The sequence below is a fragment of the Paroedura picta genome, chromosome 9 (assembly GCF_049243985.1).
Source record: "Paroedura picta isolate Pp20150507F chromosome 9, Ppicta_v3.0, whole genome shotgun sequence".
NCBI classification, from domain to species: Eukaryota; Metazoa; Chordata; class Lepidosauria; order Squamata; family Gekkonidae; genus Paroedura; species Paroedura picta.
In genome coordinates this window covers 19,567,980-19,588,780 of record NC_135377.1, presented here as the reverse complement: position 1 = coordinate 19,588,780, position 20,801 = coordinate 19,567,980, and the positions used below count along the sequence as shown (strand labels likewise).

Sequence of the window (20,801 nt, the reverse complement as noted above, 5' to 3'; positions counted from 1 at the left end):
ACAAGCAGGCTAGTCTAAGATGCATGACTGCTTTACCTCCCACTGCACCCCAGCGAGTATCAGGTGCCTTCTCACCTACCAGACAAAGGAAGGCTGCTGGCAACAGTTCTTCCAAGCCAAGGCTGGAATCCTATGCACACTTCCCTGAGAGTCAACGGCACCTACTTCCAAGTAAACCTGCACAGGACTGAGTGGTCAGGGTACAAAACCAGATTGCTTGTCTTACAATAATTGCTGTGTTTGAAACGCACACTCCAGATCCAGGGAAATGCCAGCAGCACCATGGAAAGAGTGTGAGGGTTACAATCAGCAGTAAAGCCCTGCACTTCGGGCTCAATGTCTATACGGGGACCACTGCATAGTTGATTTCTGAAAGGCACCACTGAAGGCGGATTTCCCCCCAGTCCTGAAGCTGGAAAAGAGCAACAGGGGCAGTGCGTGGAAGCGCAGCGCAGGGCATCTAAGTGGCTGATAACCACGGACTTTCGGTACGTCTCTCTTCCCCGGCTCCTTTCTCTCCCTCCCCGGCGGCGTCCGGCAGCCTCCTCTCCCCATCCCACCTGGGAATCTACTCCTCCGGCCACAGATCTTTTTTTAGCTGCTGCAAAAAAACTTTCTTTCCCTCCTCAGGATCAGAAGAAACGGAACAGAGAGGCCGGAGGAAAGGGGCGGAGCGGGGCAAAGAGACCGGGAAGCCGCGACGTCGGGAACCTCCCAGCTGCCCGGGCAGAGTCCGCAGGCCGACCCTTCCCGCCGCAGCCCCCCGCCCCCCGCCCCCCACCCCCCACCCCCCACCCCGCCCATGTGCCGGAGAAGCGCCCCTGAAGGCGGGCAGGGAGTGGGGGAGGAAGCGGCGACCCCAGCGCAGGCTCCCCCCCCCCCCGCTCCCCTCGCTGCTCCTTATCAGCCCGCCCGGGATGGGAGGGGGGGGGGGCTGGCTGGCTTCCTCCGGGGCGAAGTTCCGCGAAGTGCCTCTTCGCCCTGCCCTCCCGCAGGCTGGCTCGGGCCGGCGGCTCCGGGTCGCAAACTCGCCGGGGCGACCCCTGAGACGGAGGACCCGCTTCGCTTCCCGGCGGCCGTGCAAGGGCAGGGGGAGCCCGGCGCCAGCGCAACCCGACGGCGCCCAGCCGCCCGCCCCCCCCCCCAACGGGACCTGAGTGCGACCCGGGGCCTCGCCGCGCCCCCCGCTCACGCCCCCGGCGCTCGCTCCGGGAGGGCCACTGGCGGCGGCGGCACCCAACCCAACGCGTGCCGGGCAGGAGGCAGGGAGCCAGGGAGGCAGGGCGGGCGGACCCCCGCAAGCCCGCCGCCCCCTCGGGCGCTGTACCTCACTCGCAGCAGACGCGCGGCTTTAATGCTCCATGCTCCGGCGAGCCCGGCAGGAAGCGGCGGCTAGAGCAGCAGAAGCAGCAGCAGCAGCAGCGCGGCCAGGTTCTCCCCGCAGCCTCCGGCTCGGCAGACGCGCGCGCAGGGCCGGCCTCCCGGCTGACGTCAAAGTCGCTGTCACATGGCTCCCTGCAGCCCCGAAGAGCGCGGGTTGGCCTGGCAACCGCGCCCTCGCGCCCGCTCGGCCGCTCGTCGGATGGGGAGCCGTCCCGGCCCGGGATCGAGCGGCGTCCCACCTGCCGCCTGCCCACTCCTTCTGCGGAGCCGTGCACGCGCCCACCCCCAACAAAGGCACGCGTCCGCCAGGAAGGGACCCGACCGGGCGCCCTTCCAGCCAGGCAGGCATCCACCAGGGCAGAAGTCTCTTCCTCCCCGCGCCGCTCCAGGTGCCTCGCATCAAGGGCCAGGCAGAGGAGGCCCGCTTTACTTGTCATGACTAATAACCTTGTATAGATCTCTGCCCCCTGAGCTTGGCGACTCCTCTTTTACAGCTTTCTGCACACAATAGATAATGCACTTTCAATGCACTTTAGAAGTAGATTTTCCTATTCTGCACAGGGAAATCCGGCTGCCAAAGCATGTTGAAAGTGTATTATCCTATGTGTGCAGAATGGGCCCTGGTGGGCTGGGTCTGATTCCCTGTTCCTCCCCCACATGCAGCCAGCTGGGTGCTCTTCCGCCGGCCACAGCCCTGTTGGTGCTGTTCCCACAGAGCAGCAACATCAGGGCTTTCTCAGCCTCACCTCCCTCACAGCCCGCCTACCTCTCAGCCTCACCTCTCTTCATAGGGGAGAGGAAAGGGAAGTTGATTGAAGCTGCTGTGAGACTCTAGAAGCGGCATATAAGAACCAACTCTTCTTCCTCTTCTACAGCTAGATTCCCTGCTGGGGATGAGAGCAAGATATGAGAGGTGGGAGGCTAATTATTGTGCATGCTTGGATTTTCATTTTAAAGGGAAGGGAGGCAAGGCAGGAGCCAGGAATGCCTTCTCTCCTGACGGAGGTGTAAAATGCAAGCCACGCACGGGCTTCTGGATGGTGCCAGAGAAACCCACAAATGTAGAATGCCAGGCACAAAATTGGGGTTGGCATCCCAATGCGTTGAGAACGCGCCAGCAAATAACAACTGCGGAAATGGAGTGGGTTTTGCCTTTTTCGCTGTCCCTCCTACTGAGCAGATGTTTTCACTGAACTATCCCTCATGACTTGTAGTCTCTTTCCTGGGCCACCCCCACAAATGTAAAGACTCTGAGAGACATCAAAGCGTGTTTTTCTTCAACCTCCCTCTCCCAAACAAACCCAAACACTGACGTGAAAGAGACCTGTGTGTAATCATATGCATAAAGTCAGTCGCGTGCTTACATATTCCCAAACAAGAAGCATGCAGGTAAGTTTACAGCTCTAATGAAGAAGAAGAGTTGGTTCTTATATGCCGCTTTTCTCTACCCGAAGGAGTCTCAAAGCAGCTTACGTTCACCGTCCCTTTCCTCTCCGCACAACAGACACCCTGTGAGGGTGGTGAAGCCCTGATCACTGCTCAGTCAGAACAGCTTTCTCATGCCGTGGCGAGCCCAAGGTCACCCAGCTGGCTGCATGTGGGGGAGTGCAGAATCAAACCGGCTCGCCAGATTAGAAGTCCGCACTCCTAACCATTACACCAAGCTGGTGTGCTTGATTCAAGACTTGTGAGATGACTTCTTTGGGTGCCTGTTCCCAAAGTACAAAACATAACAGTCAGCAACTTCAGGCCAATGGTGCCATGGACAGCAGACATGACAAACACATGTAAGCAATTTGACTTATACCTTACTAAGAAGCCTCCCAAACCAGCCAAGTGAAACCCTTTGGTTTGAATTAATGGTGCTACTGCCTATTGTTATGACTTGGTAGCAAACCACTGTAATCAAGTTGCAGTTTTATTGATTTTTTTTTAATGTGATGTTCAGGAGAGTTCTTTTTTGTTTTTTATACCACTACGAGAAAAGAAAATAGTCACATTTGACACGCAGGAGAGAATTGGTGTATTTTCTGGAAAAAAATTAAGGACAGTTGGGGTATCCAGTGTTACTATGCACAACTGAAAACTAGAAAGGGACTGGGTTTCTAAAACTATTGATGGTCTTGCAGGAAGGGTAATCGCTAACGGCATTCTAGCCTTCCTACTGTGTACATTGCACAGGTGATTTGGGTCTCAGGTGCAAGTCCATCTTGGGTGATTCAGCACATGCCTTCTTAAGCCAGTTAAGCAATTTAAACCTATTTGCCTATCAACAAACTGCCAATATAGGTGCCTTTTTGAGTCACTGAAGAAAGCAAGAGATAACATAAATGTGTTTTTTTAATTTCCTGATAGAAGAGTAAATCAGGTTTGATTGATTGCTTTCAATTTCTATCACAGAATCAAAATAGCCAGCAAAGCATAAATAAGGGTCAACTGGTGTGCAGGCTCAGTTGTTAAAATTACCATTTACCAAGTACTTGTTTCTTTTACTTAATCCAGCGGTCCCCAAAGAGGTGCCCATAGTCCCCACCAACAGCTTTTCTAGCACCAGCCAAGTGGGTGGGGCCAGGTAGGGCTTCTGTGGAGCAAGGCTTTTGATTGACTGCTGGAGTGTTGTTGTTTTTTTAAGGTGTAAACATCAGGGTCAAAGGAACATGAAATGCAGGAAATACAGTGTGACATAAAATCTAAAATCTAAAATTGGGGTTGGATCCAGACTAAATTTTCTGTTGTGGAATGGAACTTTCCTGCCTTGGTGGACGTTGTCCCAGTTTAGTCTGAATTCAAACCATAACAGAGACCATTCACAATTAGCGATAATGAAAGTGCTTGAAATGCATCAAACTGGCCACCACCAGACTTTTGCAGGTGTTATCAGTTCTACAACTTCGTTGGCTGCTTGTGTACAGAGACTTCACTTCACCTACTTTTGTTTGTATCCTCAAATGAAAGAGGAAGCAGAGACAAACACTGTATTGGTACAAGCAAGGCATAAACACTTTATCTGGATTTAAAAAAAAATGTAACATAAGCTGGCTGTGACTTTGTGGATGTTATAGAGGGGGTGGATGACTCTCGTTATTTTTCTACTATCTATAGGTGGGTGGTTTTAAAGTTTGGGGATTTTATGGGATTTTATATGCTTTTATGTAATCTGCCTTGAGTCCCCCAAGGAGGCAAGCAGAGTATAAATGTAATAAATAAATAATAAATCATAATAATAGTTTTTCTAAATATGAAAATTACTTAACAAGGAAAGCCTTTAAAAAACAACACCTACGGATAATTTTTGTTGTTTTGTCTTCTGTAGCATAATCACCACATCTCCTGATGTCCTCCTCAGAGATGCTTTAGCTTTTATTTATTTAAATCTTTATTTCCTACCTTTGCCCACGGCTTCAAAACATGGAATAAATCATAACGAAGAACGTCACAATTTAAACTCGCAAAAGAAAATTCTGGATCACCCCTTCACCTCAAAAGATTCTTGCATTTCATACCCCATTAAGCAATGAGGAAGGGTATAGAATAGCTGGATCTTATCAGATCTCAGAAGTTTAGCAGGGTCCGCAGAGTAAGGCAACGGAAAACCACTTCTGCTTAATTACTTGCCTTAAAATCCATGTGGGGTTATCATAAACTGTCTGTGATTTGACACTGCTGTACACACACACACAATTCAAAGCCCTGGTCTTGCAGCATTTCCTGAAAATTGCAGGCACCCCCCTCTCCTCCTCAGGGAGCCCCTGCCACAATCCTGAACAGGATATTACCTTCTAAGTGCACCCCTTAAACAGTATTATTGAATTTGCTCCATCAAGAAATCAAGATGAGACATAAGAGAAGTGAGCAGAATGCAGCCAATTGCTTCTATCTATAGCATCACAATAAAAATGCACAGCTTCAACGGGAAAACAAATTTCATTGTATCAAATAGCTGAAAAGTCATTTCAAGTAATGGAGGCTTTGAAATACAAGTACAAGACAATGCACTTTTTCCGTTCTCTGTGTATCTGCTACTGAAGGGATCATTGTTTAAATAAACTCAGGTGGAAGTTAATCCCATGAATGGAGCATTATTATCGGGGGGGGGGGGGAATCTCAAAGGAGCCAATTCCTCCCCACCACCACCACACACTTTTAGCCATGCCACTGATTTCTCTCCCTGGGAACCGTAACCATTCAATTCTGAGAGACAAGTAATTTGTACTTACTGTTCAGACTGTCTAGCTCTACCAGGAAAACGTTTTTCAGAGACCTGATTTTCAGCAGTTCTCCATTCATTTACATTTTAGCCTTGAACACATTTTCTGGAAAGTCAATTCCACTGATATCCATGTCACAGACAGGCACAAAACGTAGCACGGCTGGCATAAAGGTGGAAAGAAATTCCAATGAAAATGTGGATATAGGCTGCAGTTTTAAGATAATTAATTTAAAGATGATTAATTCGATCCCTTGAAGGCCAGTAAATGATCTTGGATGGCCACAACAGCTGTTATGCAGGTGTTGTTACGACTGACACCTAAACACAGTCACTCACCGCAGATGGCCAGAGTCATCATGCAAACCACACTGAGCTTTCCATGATGGAGGAGATAAACATAAGCAAATCAGGCAAACACAATCACCAGTCAAGCTTACCTCAGTCAAACACCACATTCAAGCTGACCTTCACAACAGGAGAAGAAAAGCTGTATCTTAAAACTGACTTTCTCCACTTTACAGAGTCTCAAAGCAGCTTGCAATCTCCTCCCCTTCCCCTCCCTACAACAAGCACCTTGTGAGGAAGGCGGGCCTGAGGGAGTTATGAGAGAACTGTGACAGTCCCAGCAGTGGGCTTCATGTGGAGGAGCGGGGAATCAAACCTGGTTGTCCAGATTAGAACCTGTTGTTCTTAATCAGTACACCAGGGGTAGTCAAACTGCGGCCCTCCAGATGTCCATGGACTACAATTCCCATGAGCCCCTGCCAGCATTCGACAGCATCTGGAGGGCCACAGTTTGACTACCCCTGCACTACACCATACCAGTCATGTTTTATTATAGTGACACATGTAGCGCATGGTACAGGCGCTGCAGTTCCAGGAGCCCCACATGGTGCCTTCCCTCCCATGGATGAATGCAGCCAAGTGCCGTAGCCAGAGCCATGAGTTATGAGCCATGACCCCTCACAGACTTCCATGCCTGAATTGCACATGGCACAGGCCACTTGCCCCCCCCCCAGCTTCTCATTGGCACTCCCACTAACTTCCCGTCTGCACCGGCCTGCCTGCTGACCGACCAGCATCTCCCTTGACTCTCGAAGCAAGCCCTGCCCTCTTGGGCAGACCAGCCACAGGCAAGGACAGCAGGGAAGCAGGTTGCGAGTCGTGACAGAGAAAGGGGGTATAGAAGTGGCATGGATCTCAACTGGCAACTCATTCCACCAGGTTGGAGCCAGGTCCTTTTGAAGACCAGGCACACATCCTTGGAGCTAGGGATCACCAGCAGATTGACATTTGCAGAGTGGAATACCCTCTGGGGGGACATATTGGGAGAGGCCGTCCTTCCGATACTCAGGGTCCACTCCACCAGCAACCAATGCAGCTGTCGGAAGCTTACCTTTATGTGTTGCAGCTTGTAAAGGTATCCCCCGTGCAAGCACTGAGTCATGTCTGACCCTTGGGGTGACGCCCTCCAGCATTTTCTTGGCAGACTCAGTATGGGGTGGTTTGCCAGTGCCTTCCCCAGTCATTGCCGTTCTACCCCCCAGCAAGCTGGGTACTCATTTTACCGACCTCGGAAGGATGGAAGGCTGAGTCGACCTTGAGCCGGCTGCTGGGATTGAACTCCCAACCTCATGGACAGACAGCTTCAGACAGCATTTCTGCCGCTTACCACTCTGCGCCACAAGAGGCTCTCTCACCTCTGGTAAAACCTGCCAAATCTGATGATCAGATATGGCAATTGAGCAAAAGAGAGATGTAATGGAAGTGAAACCTCTCCCAAACCACATGTAACTCCATCTTTAATGTTGGTAGACATTTAAAGATGCCTTCGCTGCCATTTCTTCTTCCCAGCTATTCCAAAGATACAGATATTTGAAAACTTAAAATGAATAATAATAATAATAATAATAATGATGATGATGATGATGATAAGTTTTTGTACCCTGCTTTTCACTACCCAAAGGACTCCCAAAGCAGCTTGCAAGCACCTTCCCTTCTTTTCCCCACAACAGACACCCTACGAGGTAGGTGGGGCTGAAAGAGAGAACTGCTCTGCAAGAACAGCTGGAAGAGAACTTTGACTAGCTCAAGGTCATCCAGCTGGCTGCACGTGGAGGAGGAGTGGGGAATCCAACCTGGCTTTCTAGATCAGAGGCCCCTGCTCTTAACCACTACACCATGCTGGGTAGTTTTCAGGAGCAGCTCTTTCCCATTGTTGTACACTGGATCATGTTCAAAATAGAAGCTATTAGTTGACATTTCTGAATGTTCACATTCTGTTTTGCCAGCACTGAGCCTCCTCATCACAGTACTGCATAATGTGGTTACATAAACTGGCCCACAAATTGCCTGTTTTTATTTTAAGAAGGCAAGTTGACAGTCCCCCCACCCTTTTTTCCCCCTGTTCTGTTTAATTCACAACATCCAGAAATGAGCATGTTGTCTTATTTTCCCCCTCTTGCTTCTGGCAGTGTTTGCCATTACTCCAAACCACTTAAAGACAGATTAGCTCTTGGCAATGAGAAATAGCTTTCTTTTGTGAAAGTCTTTTGTTGAAATGGGGAGGGGGGCAAAGTCACATATAGAAGCCGCAGTTCACAAGCTGCTAAGGGGAAAAAAGACCTCACCATTGAGCTGTTTTAGCCTGACATGACAAATGTATTGATGTGGCAAGGACATTTGCTTTAGAGGTTCGTGGCTCAGACAGTGATATTATTGCAACGAGAGAGAAGGTCATTCATAATTTGTTTCTCCAGAACCCACCTTTTCTGTTCTAGAATTTCATGCAGAGCTGTATTTATGCACAAGCTAAATAAACCACAGTGTGGGGATTCGGATTATGAGGGGCCTATAAAAAGAGAAAAGTAACTAAAACGTCCTAAATTACCATTTTCGGTAATGCTATAGGGCCTCTTAAACTTGACAAACTGTAGGACCTCGCTATGTTTTAATAAAGCCCTGATGTTGAATAAATTCAGTAGCTCAGCCAGGTAATTTTAACTTTTGGACAGAATGATCTTCGTGCAGAATCCAGCCACTGATTAACAGAAGCCTTATAGCTTGCAAGTCTCTGTACATTCATTTGGGAGTCTAACTGAAATTATAGGAACATACTCAGAACTAAACCTGTATAGGGTAGCACTGACTGACTCTGCAAACTGTGGCTGTTAGACTATTCAACAGACAAATCTGAGAAAAGAAGAAAAGAAGCCCTGATTCTTTGGATGGTATCCATCAGTACCATGATGAACATGAGCAAAATCACAAAACTCTGTCTCATTCACTTTGGCCATGTCATGTGATCCAACTCAACTGAGAACGCGATTATGCTAAGGAAGCCAGGCCAACAAAGAGCGTGGTGGTTAGACACAATCAAAATGGATACTGACCAGAACATCGCATGGCTGAAGGAGGCGGTGCGGGATTGTGGATTGTGGATCATGGAGGTGGCTGTGCCATGGGATTGCCAAGTATCAGACACAACTGGATGGCTGACGACAACAACGCTATGAACATTTGAAAACAACATCTGCCAGCAACAGAAAAGGAAGGTGCACTTCTTCTGTAAGGCTAGACCCGTTAACAGCCTGGGAGCCCTATTCAGGACCAAATGAAGTTTCTGCAATTGACCAGACAGTACATTATACTAGTCCAATCTGAAGGTTATCAAAGTACACCTAACTGTTGTTAGATTTTTCCTAGGAGAAGGAGAAGGAGAAGGAGAAGGAGAAGGAGAAGGAGAAGGAGAAGGAGGAGGAGGAGGAGAAGGAGAAGGAGAAGGAGAAGGAGAAGGAGGAGAAGTCACCTTCCTTTCCTCTCTCCACAACAGGCACCCTATGAGGTAGGTGGGGCTGAGAGGGCTCTGAGAACTGTGACTGGCCTGAGGTCACCCAGCTGGCTGCATATGGAGGTGTGATGGACCAAACCCCATTCACCAGATTAGAGGCTGCTGTTCTTAACCACTACAGCAAGGTCACAATTGATGAATTAGACTTCACTGGTAATAAAGCACTCTTACTAACTGCTCCAATTTCTCTTCTTCCCAGGTTCAAAGTGCAGCGGTTATGGTAGTTCCCATTGGACAGTGACACAATAAAGGCTTGTCATCCAAGGTTATTAATCAGAACGTTATCATCTACCATCAAGCACCATTTTCTCCTTAAATCTAGTGTGTGAAGGCCATTAGGAATCATCCAAAAGCATGTTTACAAGCAAACTTTTCCTTCTATAGGGGAAATTGTCCCCATGTGGTATGAGGCATGCCTGTGAATCATTCTTCACACTAGCACAGGTGGTTCTATTACATGAGGCCATTGGGATTGGTAGCAAAGCTAGCAGCCTAGGCCATCATATGGAGTTATTGTTATTACGAATAGGAGTCGCTCTGATTGTAAAATAATACAAGTTTATTCACTAGACTGGGTAGTCAGATCTCTAACTGCCCTCCAGGGAGAGAGTGGCAGGCTAAGTGTGAAGCATGATCAGGGGAAGTCAAGGCGGAGGTAGGGAAATCAGTTCTTCTCTGGTGGAAGATCTTGCTCTCCTCTTTCAGGCATCAAGAGCTAATTGTCCCAACACCAAAATTGAGAGAAGGCAGTTTTGACATCAGCAAGCTTCTAACATAGACCTGGGAACCTTGTTGGTGAATGGTTTTGTGGTGGTAATTGAAGAGCAAGATCCAAAGTGGACATTGGCTGAAATGGTTGAAACTGCCAGTCTGCAGTCACATCAATGGGTTGTGCAACCATGTGTCCTTTGTCTAGGCCTGGAAGACTGATGGGTTCTCAGGAAGCTTACCCAATGGAATGCAGGGCCTGTCCAATCCCCTCTCAGACAAGGAGGGCCAGGGGATGTTCAATAGAGCAAATGTTAACTCTAGCTGGCACTGCTTATTGTGTTGGTTTCTCTAGTCCATTTTGTTATATTCCCCCTTTTCATACAGTATTTCCTGCTTAAACCAAAGTTCAGTAAAATAAAGTTCTTTCAGAAACCCAGGGTGACTGATCCTTAGAGGGGACCTTGTTACAGAAGACTGTCCACATGCCCCAAGATGTCACATGCCACTGAAATGAAATCAGAAGTTCTGAAAGACAGCTCCATCTCAAGATGAGAAGAGAATCATAAGGAAGGAAGGCAGGGAGGGGAGGGGAGGGGGAGAGGAGAGGAGAGGAGAGGAGAGGAGAGGAGAGGAGAGGAGAGGGGAGGGGAGGGGAGGGGAGGGGAGGGGAGGGGAGGGGAGAGGAGAGGAGAGGAGAGGAGAGGAGAGGAGAGGGGAGGGGAGGGGAGGGGAGGGGAGGGGAGGGGAGGGGAGAGGAGAGGAGAGGAGAGGAGAGGAGAGGAGAGGAGAGGAGAGGAGAGGAGAGGAGAGGAGAGGAGAGGAGAGGAGAGGAGAGGAGAGGAGAGGAGAGGAGAGGAGAGGAGAGGAGAGGAGAGGAGAGGAGAGGAGGGCGAGATAGTTGAGGTAAGCCAAACACCCTCTTTTGCACACAGAAACACACAGGGGAAAGGCAAACCAGAGGCCATTGTATTTTTACAGGGGAAGCCAGACTTGGAGCTTCTCTGGTGGCGGGCCCACTACCTGACTGGGTTCAGTTTAGAAGGAAAGAGTCCAAACTAGTTAAGGTTTTCCATACAAATGCTACCTTCCCAGTGGCTTGCAGCTGGCACACAGCCCAGAGGTGGACAGGTGAAGGGGGTGAAACAAGTCCCAAAGAGACCGGGATTGTGACAACTGTCAATTCAAACTCTGAGTAAGGAAAGGATCAGTGAAATGCCAGTTAAGAAGAAACGGCAATGACTGCCCTCTGTCCAGAGCCTCTCTACCCTGACATGTCACACTGTCACTTGAGGTATTATTCAGCCAAGGAGTTAAAGGTTGTCTGTATTGAATTTGGACACAGCAGCCAATTGAGTCTGGTTTCTTGCTCTGCCAGCACCGATCATGATACTGCTGTGCCTTCTCGTCCCGACTCGTTCTCTTCTACACTCTGTTTTGCTCCCTTCCCTCGGCTGGATACGCAAGTTCCAGCTGCTATCATAAATCATAAGCGTTGCTGGATTTCCTTCCTTTTCATTACACAACCAGCACTTGGAAAAGAACAGCACACAAGAAACAGTATTTCCTTGTTGCGTATGGAAAATGAGATCCCTAAAACGCAGCGGTAGACACTGTTTAGAGAGAAATTTGGTTTGCTTTTCCCTTGTGCAGGTAATAAAGGAAATGTCACATCATGTCAGGATTCAAAGAAGAGTCATAAAAACAGATGTGGTCCTCCCCCCCCCCCCCCCGTTGCAACTTAAGAACCTATCCTCCAAAGGATGATCTTGCCAGTAATACTCAAAAGCTAAGAGGCTCATTGTGGGAAAATGCACTACGTCTAGAGTTTGAAATGCTTCCTTTACCACCCGCAGCTGCCCAAGTGCTTAGACCTATTCCACCTTGGGAGGGGGTAGTCTGTTGCAGCAAGAAACATCCTCAATCCATTCATAGAATCATAGAATCATAATTTTGATGTTATGGGTATAAGGCTAATCAGTCTGTAATTCCGTGGGTCCTTTCTGTCCCCCTTTTAATGCATGGGGACGATAATACTAGTTGTCCATCCTGCAGTAGTTTACTGGTATTGTTAATTTGAGTAAAGAGCCTCGAAAGTACGGGAGTCCACTGGTCAGAAAACACTTTATAACACTCAGATAGGATCAGGTCCTCTCCAGGTGATTTACTGGGAGGAAGTGATATTATTAATGACTTGAGCTCACCTTCTGACGGGGGGGGGGGGGGCAGACTGCAGATGCATCAGGAGACATGTAGGATACAACATTTCTTGTACTATTTCCAAGGATTTTTGTGTAATGATCGTACCAAGTACCTTCCTGGATGGATGTTCCTGTTCTTGGTGCCTGATGAGAAACATCTGTCTTCTGGCACCCTTTACCAGTTTTCAAAGGATGGAGTCCTCTTCATAAGATGCATGGCAGAGTTCCCTTTCCGACATTATTATGCTTCTATGTTCCGGGAGAATGGTAAATATATAGAGCCTCCTGGCTTGTACAGTCATCATTGTAGACTAAAAAAAGGACCCTTGAAAAGCCAGGGTTTTGTGTAGCAAGTCCAGAGGCTGTTCATGCAGGCAACATCCATATGTTGCCCCTTTCAGGAGACATGACATCCATGCATGAGGAGGATCCCAAGAAGCGTGTGATCTCAACATGCACTATTGGTAGGCTCCTATTGGTATGCACGACTGTAACATCTAAATAGGACTTGACATCCTAAACAGAGTTGCACCCATCTAAGTCCATTGGCTTCAGATGACTTAGACAAGTGTCAGTCTACTTAGCATCCACCCAAGCGGACAGGTAAATGGACTCTGATGGGAGGAGAAGGAAAAGCAGGATTATGTTTGACTAAGCCAGGGATTCCCAACCAGGGTTCTGGGTGCCCCTGAGGTTACTCAAGAGCTCGCCAGGGGTTATATGGCCTTTCCTAGAAGTTCAGATGACATCAGTAGATGTCACTGGAGCCCACTTCCCCTGTTGTTCTACAGATAGTTTCTTTCTCCACAACAGAAGCGATAAATGGTCAATTGATTGGTTAGCCGGCTCCTACATCTTACTTCTGCGCCCACTTCTCTGAAGGGGCATGTCACCAATTCAGAGGTTCCTCAAAGCCTGAAAAAATATTTCACAGTTTTCTCCACAGCCAAAAGGTTGAAAAAGGCTGTACTAAACAATGCCAAAAGATCAAGTGATCTAAAAGATAGCTGTAGGTGTGTCACACTATGATGCAGAGAACAAATGAATACGGGGATCCAAGCAAACAAACGTGACTCAGTCAGTGTGGAATGGATTAACTCCTGACTAAAGGCTGCTGGTGATGAATCCTTAGCAACTTAAAAAATATATATAAACAAACACCTAAAGAAAGAGACAGCCCCTTTGTGTTCCAAACTAGCCATTCCCAAGCTGTGTTGAGGTCAAACTCCACAGTGTCAAACCTGCTTATGAATCCCAATATCAACACTTCTCTTGAGATTTGCCTTTTAAGACCTTCCAAGGAGAGTCCCTGGGAGATTAAAATGCTTCCATGCTGGTTTCTGAGGGTTCCAGCCATTAATATCTGTTTTGTGTCTATTTTACTTCTTGTTGCCTTTTCTTCCCGTAACCCTTTCCCAAAACATCTTCCGTCAAATCCCTCCACACCAAGGCCCCTTGTCCATTAAAATGTTAGCTTAAGCCCTGTATTCACCCGCCACAAAATTTAAGAGTCAATGAGAGATTTTCATGAGACAGTAATGGTTAATTTAAAATAAGAATGCAAGTTTCTGTTTAAGGAGGCAAAACATCTCAACGTCACCATCTTCTTCAAATCTCACTGCTATGCAAAACCTGACGCCACAATCCCATCCCAGTCTACATCCCATTTCTGCTTTCCCCTCCTGTGTAGCATTTACGGCTTCCTCAAACAGATACTGACCTTTGCTCAATATGGCACATGTTGTACAAGACCCGTCACTCTCACTCCCTACCCATTTTGTTTCCTTCTTCTGAAAAACTCCTTTGAGACCTGCAATACTGTTTTGTCTCCTCACCCAATGGTTCAGCCCTCATATTGAGTCCCCCCGTATCCCCAGCCAATACAACCATTCTTGTTGGAAGTGGCTGTTGTCCTATGGAACCCAATGGGCCTACGTGCCAAAAAGGAAATGGGGGAAACTCTATGATTCTATGATTCTATGATTCTATGAAAGTTGTGTTTGTATCTTTTTGTTCTTTGTGTAGAGCACTCATAGAATCATAGAATAATAGAGTTGGAAGGTACTTCATGGGCCATCTAGTCCAACCCCCTGCACTATGCAGGACACTCACATCCCAATCGCTCATCTACTGAAACCTGCCACCCCCTTGAGCCTTCACAGAATCAGCCTCTCTGTCAGATGGCTATCCAGCCTCTGTTTAAACATTTCCAAAGACGAAGAACCCACCACCTTCCGAGGAAGCCTGTTCCACTGAGAAACCGCTCTAAGTGTCAGGAACTCCTTCCGGAGGTTTAGATGGAATTTCTTTTGTTATAGTTATTATGAGGCATAAGTGCTCTTAAAGTATATCTAAGTGAGCCTTGCTGTAAAGAAACGTCAGCTGTCTACAGGAGCCTATTTATCTCTCTCCTTCATTAACCTGAAATAGCACTTGTGTCCTGCATGTTTACCCTTTTGCAGATCTATTATTTTTTTTACTCCACCCAACACTTCATAAAATCATACACTTCCATAGAGTGTATGGAACTGGGCTTCTCCCAGTTTTTATTCTTATACAATATAAATATAAAATAATCCATAAAACACAATGGTTTGTTGGACTTGCTCAGTCTGGGCCTAATGCAAACATATTGAGTGCTCCAGTAAAGCTATTGGTGTACTAGCTTCAAAGCCTGTTCGTAAGAATGGGCCTTGAAAGGGCTCCCTCCCCTGGCCCCTGGCCAGGAAGCTTAAGGTGGCTTTGGGCTGCAGTTCACAGCCAAATTAAGAGGGGTGGGTGGGGCCTGGGCAGCTCATTATCAGGGCCAGTACAGAGCTCCTTAGCGGGCAGTCAGCAAGCCGGGAGGACCTCGTCAGCAGGCCCAACCTAGCAGGCCAAGAGGCCCTCATTAGCAAGCCCTCCACCATGACCCTTTGCCCACAACCCTCTCCCCTTACCTGCTGCTGGCTCCAGGCACTGAGGCATCTGAGAGCAAAGAGGCTAGAGTCCAGGGATGGAGGGTGGGAGCTGCAGAGGCAGGGCCAATCAGGGCAAAGCTGGCTGCACCCTGATTGGCCCTATTCTAACTTGGACAGCTGGACACATCCCACCCCCTAGGCTGTTTCACAAATATATAGAGGAACAACAATGGATAAGGATATGAAGATGCAGAAATATCTATGAGCCTCCATATCAGGGTTTCTCAACTAGGGCTTCGTGAAACCCTGGGGCTTCTTGGTGGCCCTTTTAAAAATTCATTAAACATTTGTCGGATGATATGACCATAAATGGTCATGTTGACCCACCCACCCCCTCCCAAAAATGGCCAGTGACAGGCCTGGAGGGGGTGGGACTGGACCCTGGTTGAGCCCAACCATATTCTGCTTGATCATGCCACTTCTGGGGTTTTCTCGAAGCCTGAAGAACATTTCAGGGGTTTCTCAACAGTAAATAAGTTGAGAAAGGCTGGGCTCCTTATAGTGAAGGACAGCAACCTCAGCAGGTTATAATGCCATAGAGCAGGCTGTCCAACGCATTCATTTTCTCCAGGGGAATTGATCCCTGTTATCTGGAGATCAGGTGCAATTCTAGCAGAGCTTTGGCCCCAAACTGTAGGTTGGCAACCCTCCTTCCAATCTACACATCTACTGCACAGTAAATATTCATTCAGGAGAGAAGTGGTCAATGTTTAGCTTTCCTTATGTACATACATTTGCCTGTTGACTACCCTTAACAGGCTCCGGTCTTTTGTTTACTTTACCAGAAGAGTGATGGGGAAAGGTCAAAAGCACACTTAAAAGCAAGGGAAAACAAATACGTAAAAGGTAATCAGTTAGCTGCCGAAGGCACACCCTTTTCATAGATCCTACAATACAGGTTTTAATATTGCACAGTGGGGGGAAAGAAAGAAAACATTTAAATCTGAACTTGCTGGAAACCAAATTGAAAGAGTATGTGTGGTATGCACACATTTCGTATCTCTTCGTATCAATTTCGTATCTCCAGGAGGCCAGTTTATGCGGTGTTATAATATTTGGGCTCTCTGTAGTTTAGGAGGCATACACAGGGAAGGGTAGCCACAACATCAGTGAAGATACTCCAGTCATTTTTCATAGCATTGCACTGTGAATTACTCCTGAAATTTTCAGTAAGCGACACAATTTATATGACTATTTCTATCGAGACATATTGCCTAGCATAAAAGAAAAGCAAACATTCACACTTTTATAAACACAATCATTATTTTAGGTTGTAAAAATAGCTTTCTAACACATTAAAAGGTTTATGGAAAAAAAACACTCAAACACTGAAAACATGCAAAAGGCAATGTAGCCGAAACTAGTTAACTTGATCTCATAAAGAAGTTTATTTCCACTTAATCTCAGAAAGCTGGTGTTTAAATTCATTTTTGAAAACCCATTTAAATATAAATAATGATATTTACACAACAAGGAAAGCAAAATATGATGGACTTGGGTAGCTTTGAAGGGAATGACTGGGAACAAAATGGATTAATATTCAAATGCATATTATTATTATCATCATCGTCATTAAATTTGTTACCCCCACTCCTGAGCAGGCTCATGGCGGGTTACAGATGTCCAGCCTCTCGTTGCTCTTGGGTCTTAGTGCTGCTTTCACATGACATCAGCAGCAACCCAGAGCTCTCAAGCGGCTGGCACGAGTTTTAGTCAAATTTGCTCCACAATGAGGGAAATCGCCAAAACTCGATTTGCCAGTTCCTGCCGCACAGCAATCTGGGGGGGCAAGCCTGTGTGGGGGGAGAAACACGCGATTGTCTAGGCCGTTTTTTGCCCACCCTCCCCCTCCCCTCTCCATTTCCTAATCATGATTTTTTTTTTTAATGGCACAGTCCACATCACTATGGGACTGCAAAGCTACATTCCCCATGTAAAAATCAAATATTCTCCTCCCTGTGCACAGTCATTTTGGAATAGAGCCACCAAAATAGGTTCCCATTTGTGTTTTCTGGCAGTGGGGCATAAAAAGGGAAAGGTGTGTGTGTGTGTGTGTGTGATGAAGCAGCCATCACCTAATCAGCTGGCATCCATGCTCTTTGTTTTTGAACCTTACTGTGAACTCACAATCACTCATCGGGGTTCAGTTACCATGGCCAGCCTATCAAAAAGCTACCCAAGCATAGAGACCATTACACGAAGAATCCCAAAAAGAGTAGGGAATGTTTCATTGTTGCTCCATAGCAATGCAGAAGTGTTAGCTTTTTAAAAAATGTTTCTGTGTTCTGGCATTTCTCCATAAAAATGCAGACGTGCACTTAAAAAAAATTAATTTCGAGGCTTGGGGGGGGGGAGGAAGTTCAAGTCCCCACTGGGCAGGGATTGGTGGCTTGCTGTGATTGACAAGCTAAGGAAAAGCGGGAGAAGTTTGTGCTGTTTTTCCTTGCCACCTCATCGGGAGGCAAAGAGCTGCGACGAGGCAGCGGGAAAACGCAGGAGGGGTCTCCCATAAGGAAGCTTGCAAACGTGTGGTTTCCAACTGCACATTGGCAAGCAGGAGGCTGTGCAAGTTTTACGCCTCTGTGCAGAATCAAGTCAGTGACTCTGTCAGTCATCTGGCAGCTGTGCATTCCCTGATGGGAGTACATTTCCCAAGCATGTGGGGTCCTAATTCTTACTGGGACCATGTTCTGCAGGAGAAGGGTTTTCAACCACCACCCTATTTCCCAACTGAAAAGAGCCTCAGAGGAGAACCAAGGTGCATGTGGATTCACATACATTGGGGGTTTACATATATAGACACCCAAGGGGACAAATAGCACCCCCAGTGCTCACTTTGGGCTGAAGCTCTTCTCACTCTGCACCATGGTCCTGATGAGAACTGCCAACCACCAGGCAGTAGCTAGAGATCTCCTGGGATCACAACAGATCAACTCTAAGTCATCAGGAGAAATGACCAAAGTGAGCCAGAAGGACCGGGTAGGACCCAGCACTGCAGAGATGCCAAGTGCATGCAGGCATGATGCAAAAACTGATCACCTGATTCTTAACAACCCACTTTTACTTGTCAAGAAATCCTTTTGATTTCAGCAGAATGTAGCTCAAAGTACACATGCTTGGGACAGCAGCTGAGAATTCCTAAGGGGAAAACACACCAAATGTGTGAGACTTCAGTAACATTTAGAGACTTGGCAACATAAAAACAGCTTTCAAAACCAGGCCGAAATTCATCATGAGTCCTTCCCAACAGAGCTGCCTAGGAGAGGTCTTGCATCAAGTTTTCAGTCATCAGAGAGACATGTTTTTCTTACTTCTTCTGTAACATAGCAACCTTCGGGCTTAATTTGTCAAAGAGCCTGGCCTGCCTGTCAAAATCAATGGAAGTTAAAGAGTCATTTTAAAAACTGGTTCTTACAGAGCGCTGCTACCAAAACTTACTGCAACTGTGAATGAACTGCACAGAAACTGAGTTCTGTCCCTATGGAGCTGAGCTGAGTCCATTTCTGAAAGTCAAAGCTGGTGTTTGTTTTCATAGGGGAACTGTAAGAGTGATGTTAGGCACAAGTCACCATAATTCTCAGAAATAAATGAATGGGCAGTAATGTTAATACCACTCCATTACTCATGAATACAATTCAAACCTAGAAACAGCTAATGCCTCTGGTATTCTGACAAATGCTGCTTCATGGTGTGTTAAGAATGCATCAGATAACTGAAATAGTAAGGGAGTGCAAAACAAAAAAGACAGAGCAGAAACGGGGTCATGTCATGCCTTACTATTAGGAGTAGAGCTTGCCATACTAAGGAATCAATCTGAGAATGATTTGCACTGAAATCCATAGGAAACACACTTCCCTGTAGTCTCCTTCCTTCCCTAGTTGGGATAAATTCCCAAAGTTCCCAATCTTCCAGATTATAGGCAGAGAGGAGAAAACAGCTTCATTTTTACAGCACAATTCTAAGGTCCATTTGCAAACTGTTTAGGAGCAACTATACCCATGGGATAGGTGGCGACTTACTGGGAGAGTATCTCCTTTGCATGCAGAAGGTCTGAGGTTCAGGCCCCAGCATCTCCAAATTAAAGTGCCAAGTACCAGGTGATGTGAAAGAGCTCTCCATGAGACAGCTGCTGCTAGTTTGAGTAGACACAATACTGATTTTCAGCCCCCTGTTGGCTTTCTCAATGAACACACTTGGCTTGACCAGCAAAGGCAGTTTATTGAGGTAGTCATATGAAGCTCATGATTATTCTTGCTGCGAAAGAAGAAGAAGAAGAAGAAGAAGAAGAAGAAGAAGAAGAAGAAGAAGAAGAGGGAGGGGGGGTCTTGTATGCTGCTTTTGTCTACCCAAAGGCATCTCAAAGCGGCTTACATGCATTTGCCTTTCCTTTCCTCTCCCCACAACAGAGGGGGTGAGGCTGAGAGAGCCCTGATATTATTGCTCAGTCAGAACCACTTTATCATTGCTGCTGCAAGCCCAAGGTCACCCAGCTGGTTGCATGTGGGGAGAGCAGAATCAAACCTAGCTCGCCGGATTAGAAGTCCGTACTCCTAACCACTACACCAAGCTGGATCCAATACACAGATCAATATAACTCCAGAAATCCCACACCCAAGTGACAACCGCCGGCCTTCCTCCTGTTCCCAGGAGAAGCGTGCAAACTACTCTTGCCCTTAGCTGCACATGACATAATTTTTGCAAGGCCAGCCTCACCGATAATGTCCAAGCTCCCCTCTCCCACAGTCCCATCTTCCCAAGAAAAAATTGGCAATTAGACTTTACAAACAAGCGAGCCATAAAAACAGTTGCAATCAGCTAACTTCCTCAGGCCAGCTCCCCACTGACAGATGATGATACACAGACTGACAAGGGACATTGACAGAATTATGGCAGGAGGCTGGCAACCAGGCAGATCCTGACACTGACCTTGATGGACCAATGAGGAAGCTCCATGTGTTCAAGGGTACATCAGGATAACCTAGAGATACACTGACGTATATAGAGACACACTGGCACGACAACCCTAGCACTAGCATAACTGTGCCCTCATAAGGGACACAAATAATATAATCATCATGGTGGCAAAGGCATGACATATTAGAGTTCTGAAACTCCCCTACCAGAACTGGAGATTCCACAGAGATCTGGGAGAGACTGTTTTGCAGCAGACAAGTCAGGACCTGGATGGAGGATGCAGGACTCAACTTCCTTCCTTTCTTGCATCCCGTCCTCCTCCACTCAAGGCTCCCAGAAGTTTTCTGTAGCCGGCCTAACTTTAGAGGCACTTTTGGAAGGCTGACTGTGCAGGCAGTCGATGGGAAAGTATTTACAGACTGGGTTTGGAGAGTGGTGATTATGTGATTGAGTGGATAAAGTGTGGGGAGGGGCTTACAATTGCCTGAGCAGGGAACTGGGAGTAAGGAGGATCATATAGCAAACTCCATAGGTCCACCTACCAGTTGCCAGGAGAGTAGCTTTCCACTTTGGAA

General features: G+C 47.1%; 1 protein-coding gene across 4 annotated transcripts in view; it reads right to left on the bottom strand.

Annotated features, from left to right (window-relative positions):
• The window catches only part of NCALD (neurocalcin delta), a 91,262-nt gene extending 70,700 nt beyond the window's left edge, over positions 1–20,562 (bottom strand). The window contains exon 1 of one of the 4 annotated variants that reach the window (XM_077351767.1): positions 20,433–20,562. The gene's annotated coding sequence lies outside the window, so the exon portion shown is untranslated. Of the gene's footprint in view, positions 1–79; positions 217–560; positions 582–1,327; positions 1,532–20,432 lie in introns of those variants that run through there. The other 3 variants (XM_077351764.1, XM_077351769.1, XM_077351768.1) reach the window with 3 other exon arrangements.
• Positions 20,563–20,801: the final 239 nt, after the last annotated feature.